The 17,871-nt window shown below is 32.9% G+C and overlaps 1 protein-coding gene across 4 annotated transcripts in view; it reads right to left on the bottom strand.

Moving 5' to 3' along the window:
• The window catches only part of LOC125061838 (GAS2-like protein 3), a 104,201-nt gene that overhangs the window by 54,908 nt on the left and 31,422 nt on the right, over window positions 1-17,871 (bottom strand). For 2 of the 4 annotated variants that reach the window (XM_047667462.1, XM_047667459.1), the window contains exons 1-2: window positions 10,133-10,212; window positions 2,063-2,097 (exon numbers count right to left, since the gene is read on the bottom strand). The gene's annotated coding sequence lies outside the window, so the exon portion shown is untranslated. Of the gene's footprint in view, window positions 1-2,062; window positions 2,098-10,132; window positions 10,213-17,871 lie in introns of those variants that run through there. The other 2 variants (XM_047667460.1, XM_047667461.1) reach the window with 1 other exon arrangement.

Below are 17,871 nucleotides of genomic sequence, written 5' to 3' on the forward strand. Positions count from 1 at the left end.
GATTCGCAGTCAGGGGTACTAACCACTAGTGACTAGACCAATGAGGCGTCAAAAAGTCGTCGTTTCTGGGAAAACACTTTTTTAGTTCAATAAAAATAACTACATAATATAATAAAAATAGTACCGACTTCTTCAAGTAATCATGATAGGCAAGGTCGAGGGGAAAAGACGCGCTGGCAGAAGGAGGAAGTCGTGGCTCCGCAATATTAGAGAATGGACGGGAGTGGCCAGCGTAGAACAGCTGATGCGCTTGGCGAAAAATAAGAAGGAGTATGACGAGCTGACCGCCAACCTCCAGTAGTGGAGAGGCACTTTAAGAAGAAAAAGAATAAAAATAGGGGTTGAACATACAATAAATAAAAACCAAAATTTTGTCTAAAAAATTAAAATTTAGGGGTGTAACTCTTAACATTTAGTCGTGTCACCATGACCGCTACCACCTCCTTCAATTAATTATGATGGGTAAAATCCAAGAGATGCTGCTGGCACAGGAGAATTCGCTTCACGAGACTGAGCCAACTGAAGGTGGCGGTCAGCCCAATGGCACCTAGTTCAAAGGGCAAATCCATGACCATCACAATCTACACAGATTTTGTCGAAATTCCTGAACAGTTACGTTTTTCTACCAGAAATTAAATATTCTTAGTATTGTCTTTTATCGACATAACCTTTACACATTTAAAGAAAAAACTTTTTAACCGGATTAAAGTTATGTATTATTATAAATTTACAATTATTTAACATAATTTTAAATTCATCCGACGTTTATTATATTATATATTATATCGGTTGTCTCAAGATAAACAATCCACGAAAATAGAGGACACCGTGAGCCATTTCTGCCAAAACCCTCCATCTTTTAGTCGATACTACCTCCGGGGAAATAAATACAGATAATGCAACTTTTTCTACAGCTGTGATACTTTTTGACATCCAACACCTTTTGTCTTCAGTCACCGTGACCACGCACGCTGTTAAGCACGTGAAACGTCGGATAAATTTAAAATTATGTTAAATAATTGTAAATTTATAATAATCCATAACTTTAATCCGGTTAAAAAGTTTTTTCTTTAAATATTCTTACTAAATTTTAACAGTAACCAATCCCAAATATTCTGAGTAACGGCTAATTAATTTAGTGAGTAACGATATTCAAGCCGCGTTTACGCTTTTCCACTCCAGCATGACATTGCCTATCAATGGCTCAGTCAAGCGTATTACCTAGATTCTAGATTCAGTAGGTCAGTTACATAAATACTGTTAGTACTATTGTATGCGTGGAAAATCATTTATATTGTCTTTGATTTACATTTGTTTAACGGCATATGTTCTAGGGTTTTTGACATTGTTAGTCTATAAAATTTAAATTTGGCGCCTTCAGCAATTATAGAATACATCACTTGTTGTCTATGTCATATCTGATAATTATGATTTGCTCTGTGTACAAGTCTAGGTCAACACACACACACACACAGTCAACACTGTGATAAAAGGCTAACCTCCCTCGGACACGCACCAAAGTTGGCGCCGACGCAGAGCTGGCGGAAAATAATAAACGGCTCAAATATAAGAGTCTTTCCTCCAATATTAATTATGTTCCCTTTGGAGTAGAGACTCTTGGGCCGCGTGGTTCCAGTGCACACAAAATTAAAGCTATAAGTTGATGCCTGACAGCACAGTGCTTTCCTCGCTCAACGAAGATCGCAATACTGATCGAAATGCTGCCAGCATTAAAGGTACACTAAAGGGACTTTTAATGATTATTATTAGAACTATGTAGGTTATGAATATTGTAAATACTATTTGTGTGTTAAAAATAAATATCAATATATGTTTGTATTGCTTTTTCGCCACTATGCGAAAGCGGTGCGCGTCTTTGGTGCCTGGGTGCGGGGCTTTGTACCTGATAGTTTTTGTTTAACTACTTTTTTCTTATTTTTACTAATTCTACTAACATAGATCTTAAGAAACTATTGTTACTAACTTACTAATCAACTGACTATTTGTCTGATGAATAAAATTATTATTATTAACCAGTAAATTAACAGAACAGAAAACTTACCAAAAGGACGAAATCACACCATTATCAGCTAACACCTGAAAACAAAAGATATAATTTAAAAAAAAAATGTTTGTATACACTATATCTGTTCTCCATGTATATTTTGTGTATACAGTGTAAACTTTATTTATTTATTTTATTTATTAACACTTCCTTGCATATACATTAATATAGTACAATTGACATAATTAAATAAAAAGGAGAGCAACTGGCGGCCTTATCGCTTTCGAGCGATCTCTTCCAGGCAACCACTGTGAGAAAAGAAAAAAAAAGTATTAAAATTACATAAGGTAGGCAAGAAGTGCAAAAATACATGTATTACATATAGTTGTTGAGAAAAAGAAACTAAACAGGAACAAAAAACAAACTCATAAAGGACACATGAAAAATAATAATACCTAATAATAAAAAGTGCACATGAATTATTATAATTTAATTTAATCTTTATATAACGACATCGAAGGGACTACTCATATTTGGTCGTAAAAACCGATAGTCGTAACAGATGACGTTGTTAAGAACCTAATACAATAGAATTCAGCTGGGACCTTTGATTTTGGTCAATATAACCGGTGTGTTCTAAACGATATCATCCTAACGTAACGCTTTTGACCGTACTTATAATTGCTTCATATTCTGTGTTTTTTGTGTGATATTTCATGTGTGTATTTTTTTATGTTACAGGAGGCAAACGGGCAGCTCACCTGATGTTAAGTGATACCGCCCATGGTCACTCACACAGCACAGGCTCGCTAGCGCGCTGACGGCTTTTTAAGAATTGGCACGCTCTTTTCTTAAATATAAGTGTACCCTAAGTCAAATTTTTTGAAGGTTTTTTTGGTACGAAGTTCCTTATCGCGCGTTGTGAAAGGGGGCTAGACGGAAAAAATTCATACGAAAAGTTGTCACGACACTTTTTTGCTATTTGCTATTGTTATACACCGGTTCTCGTCCGATCACCGAAGTTAAGCAACGTCGGGCGAGGTCAGTACTTGGATGGGTGACCGCCTGAGAACACCTCGTGATGTTGGCTTTTTTTTTTCGTCGTAAGATTGGTGTCGAGAAAATCTATCATACTGTTATGATACCAATTAACATATAAATTAATCGAAAGGAATTTCGTTCCATCCGGGTGTCCCTTGACACCTCTAAAGTTTTTTTATTTAAAAACTGAAAGTGTCTTCGCGATTGATCACAAATCCACTCAAAATTTAATCGGAAGTGGTATTTCCGTTTCCTATTCGCGTGATTGAGAACTATTATCGTAGTTACTGGATTCGCAACGAAAGTGGCTATTATATTAACCACTGAACGAAAACAAAATAAAAATTTCGTCAGCTGAAATCTGTAAAAGCCTTTTAGACAGTTTATATTTAATCTAGTATTGTCTTTTATTGACATAACTTTCACACATTTGATAATAAAACAATGTTTAACCGATTTAAGTTATGTATTTACAATTATTTTTCATAATTTTAAATTAAACCGACGTTTCGCGTGCTTTACAGCGTGCGTGGTCACGGTGACTGAAGACAAAAGGTGTTGGATGTCAAAAAGTATCACAGCTGTAGAAAAAGTTGCATAATGTAATTTTATGATTTTTTTTGAAGTTATACTTCTTTAGGCGCGTTATGAAAAATTGATGAGAGTGAAATTTTACGGTGCGCGCGCACCGTGACACAAAATTAACAGAATGAAGTTGCCCACGGAAGAAGCTACGGCATTGGACATAATTTAAAAGCAACATCCGAATAATAATAGAATTTATGTTACACTTAATGTAAGAGAATAATAATAAATATTTATTTACTTAATTTTTCAAATGTAAACTGAACTTTATTGACTATAATGACTCCTTTTCCAATAATTGATTATTTAATTGTAATTAATTATTTGCATGCAATCAAAAACTATTCTTAATAATGCCAAAGAAGTATAACTTCTTACGCGAGTACATAAGTACACGCACTCTTTTTTCTGAAATGGATAGCTTGTGATAAAATATATCGTGTATTATTCAAAATCTTGTTCTACAAGTATATAGATTTTCATCATGAAATGAATTCAAAGTGTCAAAAACTGGCTATGTTTAGATATTTTTTCTATCGAGCGAAGTTATTTAAATCGTGTATCGATCTTTCAAAATGTATACATGAAATACTCAACTCCACCATATATATATTTTTTTAAATGGAAAGAAAGAGTGTACTTTATTGGAGTTTGGCGACCAGATTGGTCCTTAATACTAAATTATTAAATTTAAGCATATGCATGAACAATAACAGGTTCACGTTCACTTCAAGGGCACGTGTGTTGACACTTGAAACACGTCTGAAACAATGGCCAACTCGATTTACGACGCAAATATTATAACACAAGATTTATTTCATCGTAAAACTTATCGGAAAACAAAGCGTTATTAAATCATACACAGGCAATTCGTCCAATACATACGAATTCCGATCCCATCTATACTAATATTATAAAGAGGATTTGTGTTTTTGTATGTACGTTTTACACAAAAACTACTGGACCGATTTCATTCTTTCACCATTAGAAAGCTGCATTTTCACTGACTGACATAGGCTATATTACATTTTCAAAAAAAATAGGTAACAAAAATGCAATAACACAAATAAGAAATATTATTATTTTATACTTTTTGACGGTTCAACGCTTTTTACATGAATTGGGTTATATTTTTTTATAAAACAAGGGGCAAATGGGTAAGAGGCTCATCTAATGTTAAGTAATCCATGGACAAGTTGCCAGTAGGCTCGCAAACGCGTTGACGGCCTTTTAAAAATTGGTACGCTATTTGAAGAACTCTAAGTCGAATTGATTCGGAAATAAGACTTAATAATTGATACTTCAGTGAGTACCTGGTTCCACATTAGTGGTGCACGACAAAAACTACCATATAAACTACCAATTGTGGACCAACTTTGAGGTGATACAGGTGGAATTTCATATTCTCCACGTCTGATGATTAAAATTTTGACCCTTGGGTCTTATACATATTAAATCTCTCTCTCACTAACACACGCTCCAAGTTCTAAAGGTAAGCCTAAGTATCATTAGCTTAGTTTGATTCCAGGACGTAACATTTTTTGATTTTGACATACAGAAATCATTCGCCAAATTAGGCTTCACAATACACAATATACTTTTCTATCACCGTTCGAGCAAGTATGTAATAAAAAATGACGGGTTGCACTCCGGGAGTACCGGTAGAAGTGAAAACTCTAATATTAACGTTATGCATTTTTTATATTAAGGAATGGTTAGGGAATAATTTTGCACGAATTGCTTTAATTATCAGTATTAAAGTACTATCATTTATGTGGTAGAATACAATATTAATTTATTTCGCTACACAAACATGGCAATTTATATTACATTAAATACGCCGCGTCAGCTGTCTACTCTCCATCCGTCTCACGAATTTTCGATCAGGTCACGTGTCCTGACGCGAGTTTAACATTTATTACCCATTAGAAACATACCCATAAAGAAGTTCTAGTGACTGCGAATCCATGGGTCCCGGGTTCGATCCCCGGCTGAGACGAACATCGATGTGATGAGCATTTGGTGTTGTGCTTTAGGTCTTGGGTGTTTAAATATGTATTTATATGTCTATCAATAATATGTATGTATATCCGTTGCCTAGTACCCATAACACAAGCTTCACCAGCTTAGCATGGGACTAGGTCAATTAGTGTGAATTGTCTTAAAAAAAAAAAACATTACGGTCATCAAGGTTGGAAATCGCTTGAACAGTTTTCATCTAAAACCTTATCATTTGATAAGCTAGGCTTTTCATTTACTCTGCGCGGGCGTCATTGTTGTCTTAACGCAAATATCCTATTGTTGTTATATCATAGATACGTGCAATGTACGTGACTCTCATTTCTGAAGTAACGAACCCCGTGCACCAATAGACATTCTATCGCTCGTACGAAGGAAAGCATCGTGAGGAAACCGGTATTAAATCACAGGACAAAAGTCTGACCAGCTACTTGCCTATTAGAAATGGAATTCGACTAAGGGCGTAAAAATAGAGCGTACCAACTCTAAACGCTCCCGCGAGCTCTTTGGCATTCAGAAAGTACAAGGTCGGTATCTCTTAAGGCCGATTTACATTATCTTTAGTGTTTAGGAGAGTGCTTTAGGATAGTACTTTAGTTGAAACATGTAAACGCTACTTGCTTTAGTAAACGCTACGCTAAAGAACTTGCCTTTCAAGTTGTACTAAAGCACTCTCCTAAACACTAAGATAATGTAAATCGGCCTTTAACATCAGGTGAGCCTCCTGCCCGTTTGCCCCCTCTGGGGCCGTTCAAGTATTTCGTAAGCACTATAGATTAGCACATATAAGAGTTGGCCAACATTATAGGCCCTTGGACTAATTGGCTGGGGCATGGGCCTAGGTCCAAGGAAGCTTATCTGACCCGGAAACCAGTAGATGGACCTAGATACCGATCGACAGACTTAAGAAGCTGCTGCAGATGAAAGCCAGCCATTGGGGGTAGCACAGAACAGCACTGACATTTTCCGAAAAAAGAATTTCCTTTTTGGGTCCCAAAATGACTCGAAACTGTTTAAAAACTGATTTCTGTCCGTCTAACGGTACATATATTCAGTACATATGAGAAAGAAAACCCCAGTTATATTCTTAAACGTCAGTTTAAACTTTTGAGAAAAGTAATTAACTAAATATAACTGAACTATTTCCATCCCGACATATTAACGACGTGCCAGTTCCGATCATGAACTATGGCTCTACGATATTTAAAATTAACTTAAACAAGTGTTATAAGTATAAAATAAATCAGTTTTCTGAATCTGTTTCATGATCTTAGGTGATCAGCCTCCTGTGCCCGACACACAAATTTGCACAAATTTTGCCACTTTCCTCACGATGTTTTCCTTCACCATTCGTGCGAATGTTAAATGCGCACATAGAAAGTCCATTGGTGCACAGCCGGTGATCGAACCTACGACCTCAGGGGTGAGAAATGCACGCTGAAGCCACTAGGCCAAAACTGCTTGTCAAAAAGGCCGATTTACATTATCTTAGTGTTTAGGAGAGTGCTTTAGGATAGTACTTTAGTTGAAACATGTAAACGCTACTTGCTTTAGTAAACGCTACGCTAAAGAACTTGCCTTTCAAATTGTACTAAAGCACTCTCCTAAATACTAAGATAATGTAAATCGGCCTTTATAAGTATACATTATATTATTACATTAGCTATATATACATTAGTTTTGTATAGTATACTAGTTTTTTAAAGTCAAGCTGCTTTTATAGCGTGAGCGAGTATTTAGACCATAAGTTTAACAATTATAAATGACTTCTTACTATGACATTATGTTAATGTTCTTATTATATGACATTGCAAAAAATGTATATGACATTTGCATGCCTATTTATATATGGCTGATTATGCGGATTTTTCTTGTTGTTCGATCTAATCGTACCACTATCTTGGAAATAAACGAATTATTATTTATTTATTTATCATACCGCAGCCCGGACATACAACGACCACTAAGCCTTGACTTGTTTAAGCTATCGCGGAATCTTAAAAGAAGTATTAAGAATATCCATAGCGCTAAATCCCCTGCATCATGAGCCCCACATACACACCCTCTCACACACCATCGCACAACACAGCCAAATTAGGTATTACTTAGTTAAATGTATTTGATAATTTTTATTGATTTTTTCCTTTCGTAAATGTTTGAACTTTTTGTATAATTATCCATCTTTGGTATCATTGTTTTTGTTGTATAACTTTTCAGGGTTTTTAGCTCTTCCAATGCAATTTTGTTTATTTTTGTGTTACATCAATAATAAGTAAGTATAAACAACGCATATAGAGGCCGATAGTAATAGATACTTTTGTGTTTGTTTGTTATAATTTTTTCTTTTGACAGATTTCTTATGTTCTAATATAATTTATGTGTGTGTGTTAGATTTGTGATGTCATATTTTCTTGTATTTTTTTAGGCATACACATTGTTTTAGACCGTATTGAATGTAAATTGAATCAGTACAGTCTTCTTTAGTATGACATTTACGTAACTAAATCATTCCTAAAGTAAATATTATTTCAACATTATTAAACATATTTTTAATTAATTTATAAAATAATCACTTATAATACCACAAGAGCTTGAGGGAAATGCCCGATAATTTTGAAGCTCGTGTGGTATTCGGGGGATTATTTTTCCGACCCAAATGTCGGCCAATACAATTGCACCATGAGACGAAATGTACAGTTAACAAATAAGAATTTCATAATGAATAAAACAACTACTTAATACTTTTCTTGAAGCAACGACCAGAGAAAATTTTCACAAAAAATTTTCAGTATAATACCATGTAGGTTGTACCACGTGACGTCGAATGGTGCAATTCTATTGGCCGATATTTGGGTCGGAAAAATAATCAATACAATTAATATTATTAATAATGACATATTCGAATTATTATTGTGAACAGTAAAAGTGCACTTTAGACCCACTTATGCGTGACTTAAAAATGACATTAAGATAACGCATACATATATTAATTAATCACTGTCAAACAGTTGTTGCTATATTTTTTGTTAGTGTTACAATAAATGTCACCACGATTATTCATTACATCTCAAGCCTATATAATATATTCGATTACAATTTAATAAATTTTATACATTGAAATAAATGAATAACCTTAACATATAATAACTAAAACATATTAATAAAAGGAGTCCTTTTAGACAAGGTTCCGAATACTGGCAGAGTTCCCCCTTTTGAATCGGTAAATAATATATATATTAATTAGCCATTTATAAATAATAATACCAGTATTTTATAAAACAATTTTCATATTTATAAATACATAGATAATACTATTTTAGTAAAAAAATATTCTTTAAATTTATTTAAGGTTTATATTTAAATATTATTTGTATACTATTTAATACCAATAATGGGTCATTTATATAACAGCTTCGCTGGGCGAATTAGAATAGGAAATAAATAAAATTTTATGTTTTATTATTATTATTTTTTCTTTTTATTCTTCTTTTTAACTTCCCGCTAAGAAAATTGAAAATTTCGAAAATCGAGTTTTTAACAGATGTTGACGTTTTGAGGTTCTAGGAAGCCTCCCCGAATGTTTCCGCGGTGAAGTCCGTATGTATAAATTTTCATAAAAGTAAAACAGCAATAAAAAAATGAAGGAACGTTGGAATTTAAAAAATAAGAGCATAAACCATCTAGGAAAAATTTCGCATCGAATGGCAGTAGTTTCATGTTGATACGATAAGAGGTTTAGGCGTGAAGGAGCCTCAAACGAAGACCATTTTTCTTTCAAGATTTCCACGTGTATATGTAGTAACTAGCCGTTTCGCGCCCGCTTTGCTGGACGAATTAAAATAAATTTTATGTTTCATTATTTTATTTTTTTTCATATTTTTATTATTCTTCTTTTTAACTTCCCGCTAAGAAAATTGAAATATTTCGAAAATCGAGTTTTTAACAGATGTTGACGTTTTGCGGTTCTAGGAAGCCTCTTTTGTTTTTAGTAGCGGGAAAAATTTTCATAAAAGTAAAACAGAAATAAAAAATGAAGGAACGTTGGAATTAGCCATAAACCATCTAGGAAAAATTTCGCATCGAATGGTGGTAGTTTCATGTCGATACAATCAGTGGTTTAAGCGTGAAAGAGCCTCAAACGAACACCATTTTCTTTTTATATATATATAGATCACTATTTTAATTAATAAAATAACAGGGAGCATCTTTTTAAATTTATTTAAGTTTGTTATTTAATTATTATTATATCCATATAGGTTAAGAATGTTATAAACACTCTCTATTTTCTAAAATACTACTTTCTCAGATTTCTCAACATTTTTTTTATTAAACAAATCTCAACGCATTTTTAAAAATGAAACCTGAATTAATATATTTCACACATTATTTTTAACAAAAAATTATCGTTCCAAAAATTACTATTATAAACATTTAATAACATATTATTATTAATTCAATTCTTATTTTAAAAATTAAACCTACCTTAATTAATAAATCCGTAAATAAGACACTTATATATCACAGCACAACACAGTACCGAACAAGTCAAAGGCGCACAGTTTACTGGTTGTGGTTACGCTGTCTCGACTCTCGGCTTAGGGTTCGTGGACGGTGTCATGCGAGAGGGAAGCACTTTACTATTAATAATAAAAGGTATTTTGATTTTGATCAAAACTGTACGGAGAAATCATTTGATAAAATGAATGACAGTTTTTGAAGTTAAATACTTCTTTTAGCGCGGTAGTGAAAAATGATGAGAGTAAATTTTTACGATGCGCGCGGACACCGTCACAAAATACCGACACCCTGAAGTTAGCTATAGTCAACATTTGTTTTTTTTGAAGTTATACTTCTTTTGGCGCGTTAGTGAAAATTGATGAAAGTAAATTTTTACGATGAGCGCGCACACCGTCAAAAAAAAACCGACACCTATCAGCAGATTTCTGCAATCTATCCACCTCCCCCTTCCTCTTGTCAGCAAAAATAAGCAAAGCTCTCAAAAATAATAGTACATAAACGTATTAATTTTTGGTAGGAATCCTCGATTTAGTTTTCAAGCATAGACAATGTGTGAGTAATATGTGTAAAAAAGTCAATAATTACTGGTGACGTAATCACCAAATAAGAAAATCAATGAGAAATCCCATAAACCAGGTTTTTTGCGGAAAATGAAATGTTCAAAAATCAAATAGCAAAATGTTCCATATGTATACAACATATGGAAGTAGCGAATAAAAAGGTAGGCTAAGTAAAAAAACATTTAAATGCTACACGAAGTTCACAGGGGACTGTTTCATCACCATTTGATATTTAACGTCTTAAAATAAATTAAAAACAAACGTCAATTAGCATAAACCCCTCACAGCATCCGCAACATGAATCAATCAAATGTTTCCTCTCTTTCACTTGCCAACACTTTCTTTACATTAGAGCAAGACAGACGACTCATATCGCGCAGGCCCCCACTAAATAGTAAAACGGACGGCTTATTACTGATCGCGTGACAATTGTAATCGCAAATTGTACAATTACTGTCAAATCGTTCACTTACGTAGATCTTTATCAGTTTTAACTGTAGATTGATAAATTAAGTGTTACGGCGATAGTAATACCGTAACCCTTGGCGTTGCGTAGATACGTGGGGACTGCATCTTCTACCAGACACGGACAATTTCAGGGGAGTTGTTCGGATTAATACCTGCAGCTGAGTTTTTGACAGCCACGCAAGATTTTCCATACAATTTCTATACTATGTTTTTGTTTGTCTGTTTACATTTTCACTATAGGTATGTTATCTAAAGCTGGCGGCTTCAACACTTTTACACTTTGTGTTTGTGTAGTGTCTGTGAATAAGCGCGAGACGTGATGTCAAACTGAAATACAATCACAAATACATCACGAAAAGACTGTCCGTCTCTCTCGCGCTCGGTCAAGCTTATGAGTATAAAAGAGACAGTTATTGTTTTTCTTTTGCTACTGTTTATGTTGATCTTTACTGTTTTATATTATTATTATTTTATACATGTTGATCTTTTTTCAAACATTACTAGGGCAATCTCGTGAAATGGTGCACAATATTTTTAATTATTTTAAGCATCTTAATAAAAACAGTTTAATGAAAAAATGTGATATTTAATTTGAAATCAGATGCGACTGGGGTTTCTAAGAGAAGTATTGAAAGAATAGTTAGGGAAGTAAAAGTGAAGTGTATTGAGCTAGATGGAGCTTATGTCGAAAAATAAAAATTTATTTACACGAACTACTCTTTCACGTTCTTTTGGATCCACCCTCGTATGCACATAATATTTATATGTATTTGACACATTTTTATTTATTTACAACCCACCCAACCTTACTAAAACCAGAGTGGACTAAAATGTATAGCATGGCAAAAAAATCATACTTTGAAACATACTGTATGTGAAATTGCATTAGTGTGAGTACTGTGAACCCGCCAGCTTTCGATAACCGACCTATACCTATTATTAGTATATTTTAGTTGTTTTCTACTTCTTTCTGTTTCGTAATATTAATAACATATTCTTTCTTATATATGAAGCATTTACGGATATTATAAATTGTATATTATAACTAAACTCTATTCGAAAAGACAAGTATGGGTCTCAACATCCCTAATTACCAGAGACAAGCGGACGATAGTGTGAAGGCAGCCCTAGCTGTATCAAGGGTCACCATAAAACATGCCCGCGGGGAACCAACGATGAACGGTAGTGGATTGCGTGGCTGGGCGCCACCCTTGCAAGTACCGGACCCGAACTGTGAAGGATACTTGCTGATAAAGTAGCTTTAAAAACTAACAATGGGCGTGGAGAGGTGGGATGTCGGGAAGCGGATAAGGCTCTACTGTTACTGCGCTTCGTCTAGAACGTGTTGTTAGCGCAGTGGGGTCTTACTGGTACAGACCGCGGTTTCCAGATAAACCCCCCCCCCCCCACATCACGTCGCGTGGTAACGCGTTTCCCCATCAAGAAAAAAGGGCGAAGGCAGCAAGGTAAGTTAGCTTTTCAAGACAAGCACGTCTTATTACAAGACTAGATTCGATATATGTTCACTTGTTTAGTTTCAAACACGATTTTACATACAAACATAAAAATACACATCATTAACGATCGTAAAAGCGATTTACCGTAATAACCCCGTCGAGTAGCGCCGGGGCAATCGATAAACTCGAGACAGTGTGAAAGTGCCTTAATGGCATTCAATATTTGTATTTATGGAGCTGTTATTAATGTTGAATCTAATGGTTAACAATATCTATAAAAATAGCAGTTAAATTAACCGTGCAACTTAATTGTGCGGTTAAATGAACCAAATATTAACTTTCCACGTACGCAATTGAACGATCCAATCCTCAAGGGAAATGTGCACGCCCAAAACAGGCAACGAAGCATCATTGCCGAAGGAAACTGGAATGACGTGGAGTTAAAAGAGCTGCCCAAGACCGATCACGCTGGTATTCCACTGTATGCTCTCTGATCCTGAGGATATAGAACCTTCAGTGCGACCTTCAGTGCGCTGCCTTATGTCAAAAATGGTTTGAATCATGACAACCCATTTCCGGCCGAACATTTTTTTATATAGGGCAAACGGGCAGGATGTTCACCTTATGTTAAATGATGGACATGGACACTCTCAATGGCAGAGGGCTCGCGAGTACGTTGTCGGCCTTTTAAGAATTGGTACGCTCTTTTGAAGGATCCTAAGTCGAGTTAGAGAGTAGGCTTGTCTGTCCACAGTGATTACTATATGACTACACTACTATATTTTTTTGTTATATTTAGTTTCGTCAATCATTAATGCTTTGTGTCTGTTATACATTTTCAATGCCTGAGATGGCCAGGTCCTAGACCTGGATTAGCAGAGTGAATGAAACCCTGCAGCTGTAAGCAACGTGCAGTCATTTCCAAGATACGTTGGTCGCAGGTCCTTTTTTATTAAAAGGGTTCCGAAATCTTATACATTATCATCAATTGTTAAACACGTTTTTTTATTATTCAAAATAAATGCAATCCCATATAATATGATCATTTTCATTTCTATCTCTCTGAAACGGTGTCACCGATTTAGCTTTTAGATCATTACTTTTATTTATTAATTCATATATTCATGCCATTTCCCGAGGGAGAGAGAGACCACGGATCTCCACTTGCTACAGTCCCTACCTTTCTCGCTTCATCCACCTTAATGGCACGCATGCTCGTCGATTATTGGTACTTTTGACTTGTCCCTTCTCTAGCACCGCCTGATAGAAGAGAAGTACAGCTATGTCCTACTTGTTAACTGCTTCTCATTCGACATGGCCAAACCACCTAAGCATTCCCTTTAGTCTCGTTGTCTCATCTTCTTCTTACCCACACTGTTCACGTATCTCACTCTTACTTCTATCTCGCTTACACCACACATACTTCTTTACGCTCTCATTTCCACTGCATTTTTAGAGTATAGGGATTCCAACGCCTGAATCAAATCATTGCTCACCCCGTGATAACTTTTAGAGAAATTTGTGGATAGGTAAAGTCAAACGTCAGAGAAGGTTATCAACCTTTGATAATAATTCAGATAAGTTTTAGAGTTAAAAGTATGTCTCCAATTGAGCGATTTTGTCTGGACTTTTTATAGATAATAATATATTCAAGTAAAGTCAAAAATCATTTATTCATATAGGTAACACATAGTCTAGTCGACAAGTTGAAAATGGAACAAAATAGAGATACTACTCTTAAAATTATGTGCGATAGCTCATTGGATCCGGAATGACGTCTAGAAAAATGTGCTAAAAGCGTGTATTAGCACATAAAAAATTGCAAAAGTTATAGACAATTATAGATGAAAAAAAAATGGCATTTAGTTTTTTGCCAATATTTAATAAACTATTAATATTTAAGAAATTTCAAATAAAGATTCTGAAAGAGGAGGAAATTTCCAATAAAAAACTCTTGACTCCCGGAACTCTATCTCCATTATTTATAATGTTAATTTAACGCTGAAAATAGGTCTGCGGGTGACATTTTTAGGATTCGCGCGTGGCGTCAAAAGCGACTACGGCACATTAATTAATTTATTTAAGGTATTGAATATTTTTTTTTAAATTTGAAAAAATTATGGTGTGTTCTGAACACTATAATTAATTTATTCCCGTTGAAAATTTTACTTAAAGTTAATTTTTCAACAAGTTAAATAATTGTTAACTAACGAAATTTTCTGGAACGACCGTCTTAATTGTAAGTGAAAAAAAATGTTTTAATAATGGTCGTAAAAATATTTCGCTTCGTAGAGCCTTTCTTACATACATACTTAACAAGATCGTGCCATAAAATTTAAAAAAATATTTATACTTTGTTTATAACAATTTTTTTACTTAAACAAAAACTTAAAAATACATGTAATGTTGTTAAAAAAAAATTTTTTTTTCTAAATCATCATATAATCGTTTTTTTATTAATACAAGATATTTATTGATTTGCAAAAAAAAAAATTCCCGCCATTTGTTGATAAATTTTTTTTAAACAGATTGATTAAATCAATGTTTTTTAAAAAAAATTTAACACAACTTTATTACATTAAAAATTTTATGATTTTTAAAAAAAAAAATTTTCCTTAATAACAATTTTCAATTGTTTATAATCGTTTTTTTTAATTTTCTATTGTTTAAATAATTAGTTAAGACATTTTTTTTTCTAAAAATCATAATTGATAGTCCTCTATAAAGTAACAGAAAAAAATTTTTTTTTTTAATCAACAATTCTATTGTTTATTAACTTACCAAGTTGTTATAAACAAATATTCAACTTTCTTTTATTTTTTTTCTAAAACTTCTAAAATTAACAAAAACAACCATATATAACAAAGTATAGAAAAAAAAATTTATAATTTTAAATAAAAGTAATATTCATGATAATCAAAAAAATTTCAAAAAAATTTTTTCTATACTTTGTAATATATAGTTGTTTTTGTTAATTTTAGAAGTTTTAGAAAAAAAATAAAAGAAAGTTGAATATTTGTTTATAACAACTTGGTAAGTTAATAAACAATAGAATTGTTGATTAAAAAAAAATTTTTTTTTCTGTTACTTTATAGAGGACTATCAATTATGATTTTTAGAAAAAAAAATGTCTTAACTAATTATTTAAACAATAGAAAATTAAAAAAAACGATTATAAACAATTGAAAATTGTTATTAAGGAAAATTTTTTTTTTTAAAAATCATAAAATTTTTAATGTAATAAAGTTGTGTTAAATTTTTTTTAAAAAACATTGATTTAATCAATCTGTTTAAAAAAATTTTATCAACAAATGGCGGGAATTTTTTTTTTTGCAAATCAATAAATATCTTGTATTAATAAAAAAACGATTATATGATGATTTAGAAAAAAAAAATTTTTTTTAACAACATTACATGTATTTTTAAGTTTTTGTTTAAGTAAAAAAATTGTTATAAACAAAGTATAAATATTTTTTTAAATTTTATGGCACGATCTTGTTAAGTATGTATGTAAGAAAGGCTCTACGAAGCGAAATATTTTTACGACCATTATTAAAACATTTTTTTTCACTTACAATTAAGACGGTCGTTCCAGAAAATTTCGTTAGTTAACAATTATTTAACTTGTTGAAAAATTAACTTTAAGTAAAATTTTCAACGGGAATAAATTAATTATAGTGTTCAGAACACACCATAATTTTTTCAAATTTAAAAAAAAATATTCAATACCTTAAATAAATTAATTAATGTGCCGTAGTCGCTTTTGACGCCACGCGTGAATCCTAAAAATGTCACCCGCAGACCTATTTTCAGCGTTAAATTAACATTATAAATAATGGAGATAGAGTTCCGGGAGTCAAGAGTTTTTTATTGGAAATTTCCTCCTCTTTCAGAATCTTTATTTGAAATTTCTTAAATATTAATAGTTTATTAAATATTGGCAAAAAACTAAATGCCATTTTTTTTTCATCTATAATTGTCTATAACTTTTGCAATTTTTTATGTGCTAATACACGCTTTTAGCACATTTTTCTAGACGTCATTCCGGATCCAATGAGCTATCGCACATAATTTTAAGAGTAGTATCTCTATTTTGTTCCATTTTCAACTTGTCGACTAGACTAACAATGTACATTGATGAACGTCAAAAAAGAAATAAACATTAAATGCTTTTAATTTTACAATATATTATATATATTTCTTATTATTTATATAACTTGACAAAATAAATAAAGTGTTGACTCGCTCACTCGGGACTTTTAAATACAACAATGCTGAAGAGTTGCGCTTGGAAATTTATAATGAGGAAAACTGGATAAACTTACTAGAAAAGCTCGAAGTTTTCCGCTATTTTAGACTTTAGTCGCCCGCGCTTTTAGTGAATATAATATACAATTTTGATTGTTCTTGTAATAAAGTTCGTAAGACGTTCAACCGTTTTTTCTCCGACGTACAAATCCTTACCATCAGCAAGTCTTTTAATTTTTTGGGTAACCCCCCACTATTTTAGAAAATGTGGACATAAATTAGTAATAATGATAATTCATGGTGGTATTTATATAATTGTCACCGTAAAATTGTAAACACCGTTAGATTGTAATCTATCTCGCGAGATTGTAAACTGTCGAAAGATTGTGAACCTCAACGAACTGCTTACAATTTAACGTATTATTATTCGGTAGATTGTACTACACTAACTTAGTTATCATTCAAACTTCTTTGGTCAATTACAATTTTACGTTAACATATACATAACAACAACTAATTTTAGTTCTAGTTTTGACGTGATAACGTCTTTAAAATCGTTTTAGTCGGGTGACATGTTCAGAAACTTGTGTCACACCAAAACCTCACGAGCGCGATCGCAGGTATAACGAGAGAGAGACGGACCGATCTCCCGTCTCATCTCGAGCGCTGCCAGTCATTCCGTGAATGTATGAAGAAAAATGTATATCATAGTCGAATAAGTAAACTTGTCATTTTACACCCGAAATTTATCATCAAAAGTGTGAATAAAACGACAGATGTAATTTAAAATTTGAAAAAATTGTTATCTTCATTAATTCCTTACTTCCCAAAAACTTATATCACCAATAAGACGTTATCACGTAAACATCTCGATCGTAAACCTACTTTACAAACAACCAATATTTTTTAATTAGCCTTAGTATCATTTATTAATATAGAAAGACTGGCAGAATTACATAAAGGGATTTGG

This window comes from Pieris napi, chromosome 24 (assembly GCF_905475465.1).
Source record: "Pieris napi chromosome 24, ilPieNapi1.2, whole genome shotgun sequence".
In the NCBI taxonomy this organism is placed as follows: Eukaryota; Metazoa; Arthropoda; class Insecta; order Lepidoptera; family Pieridae; genus Pieris; species Pieris napi.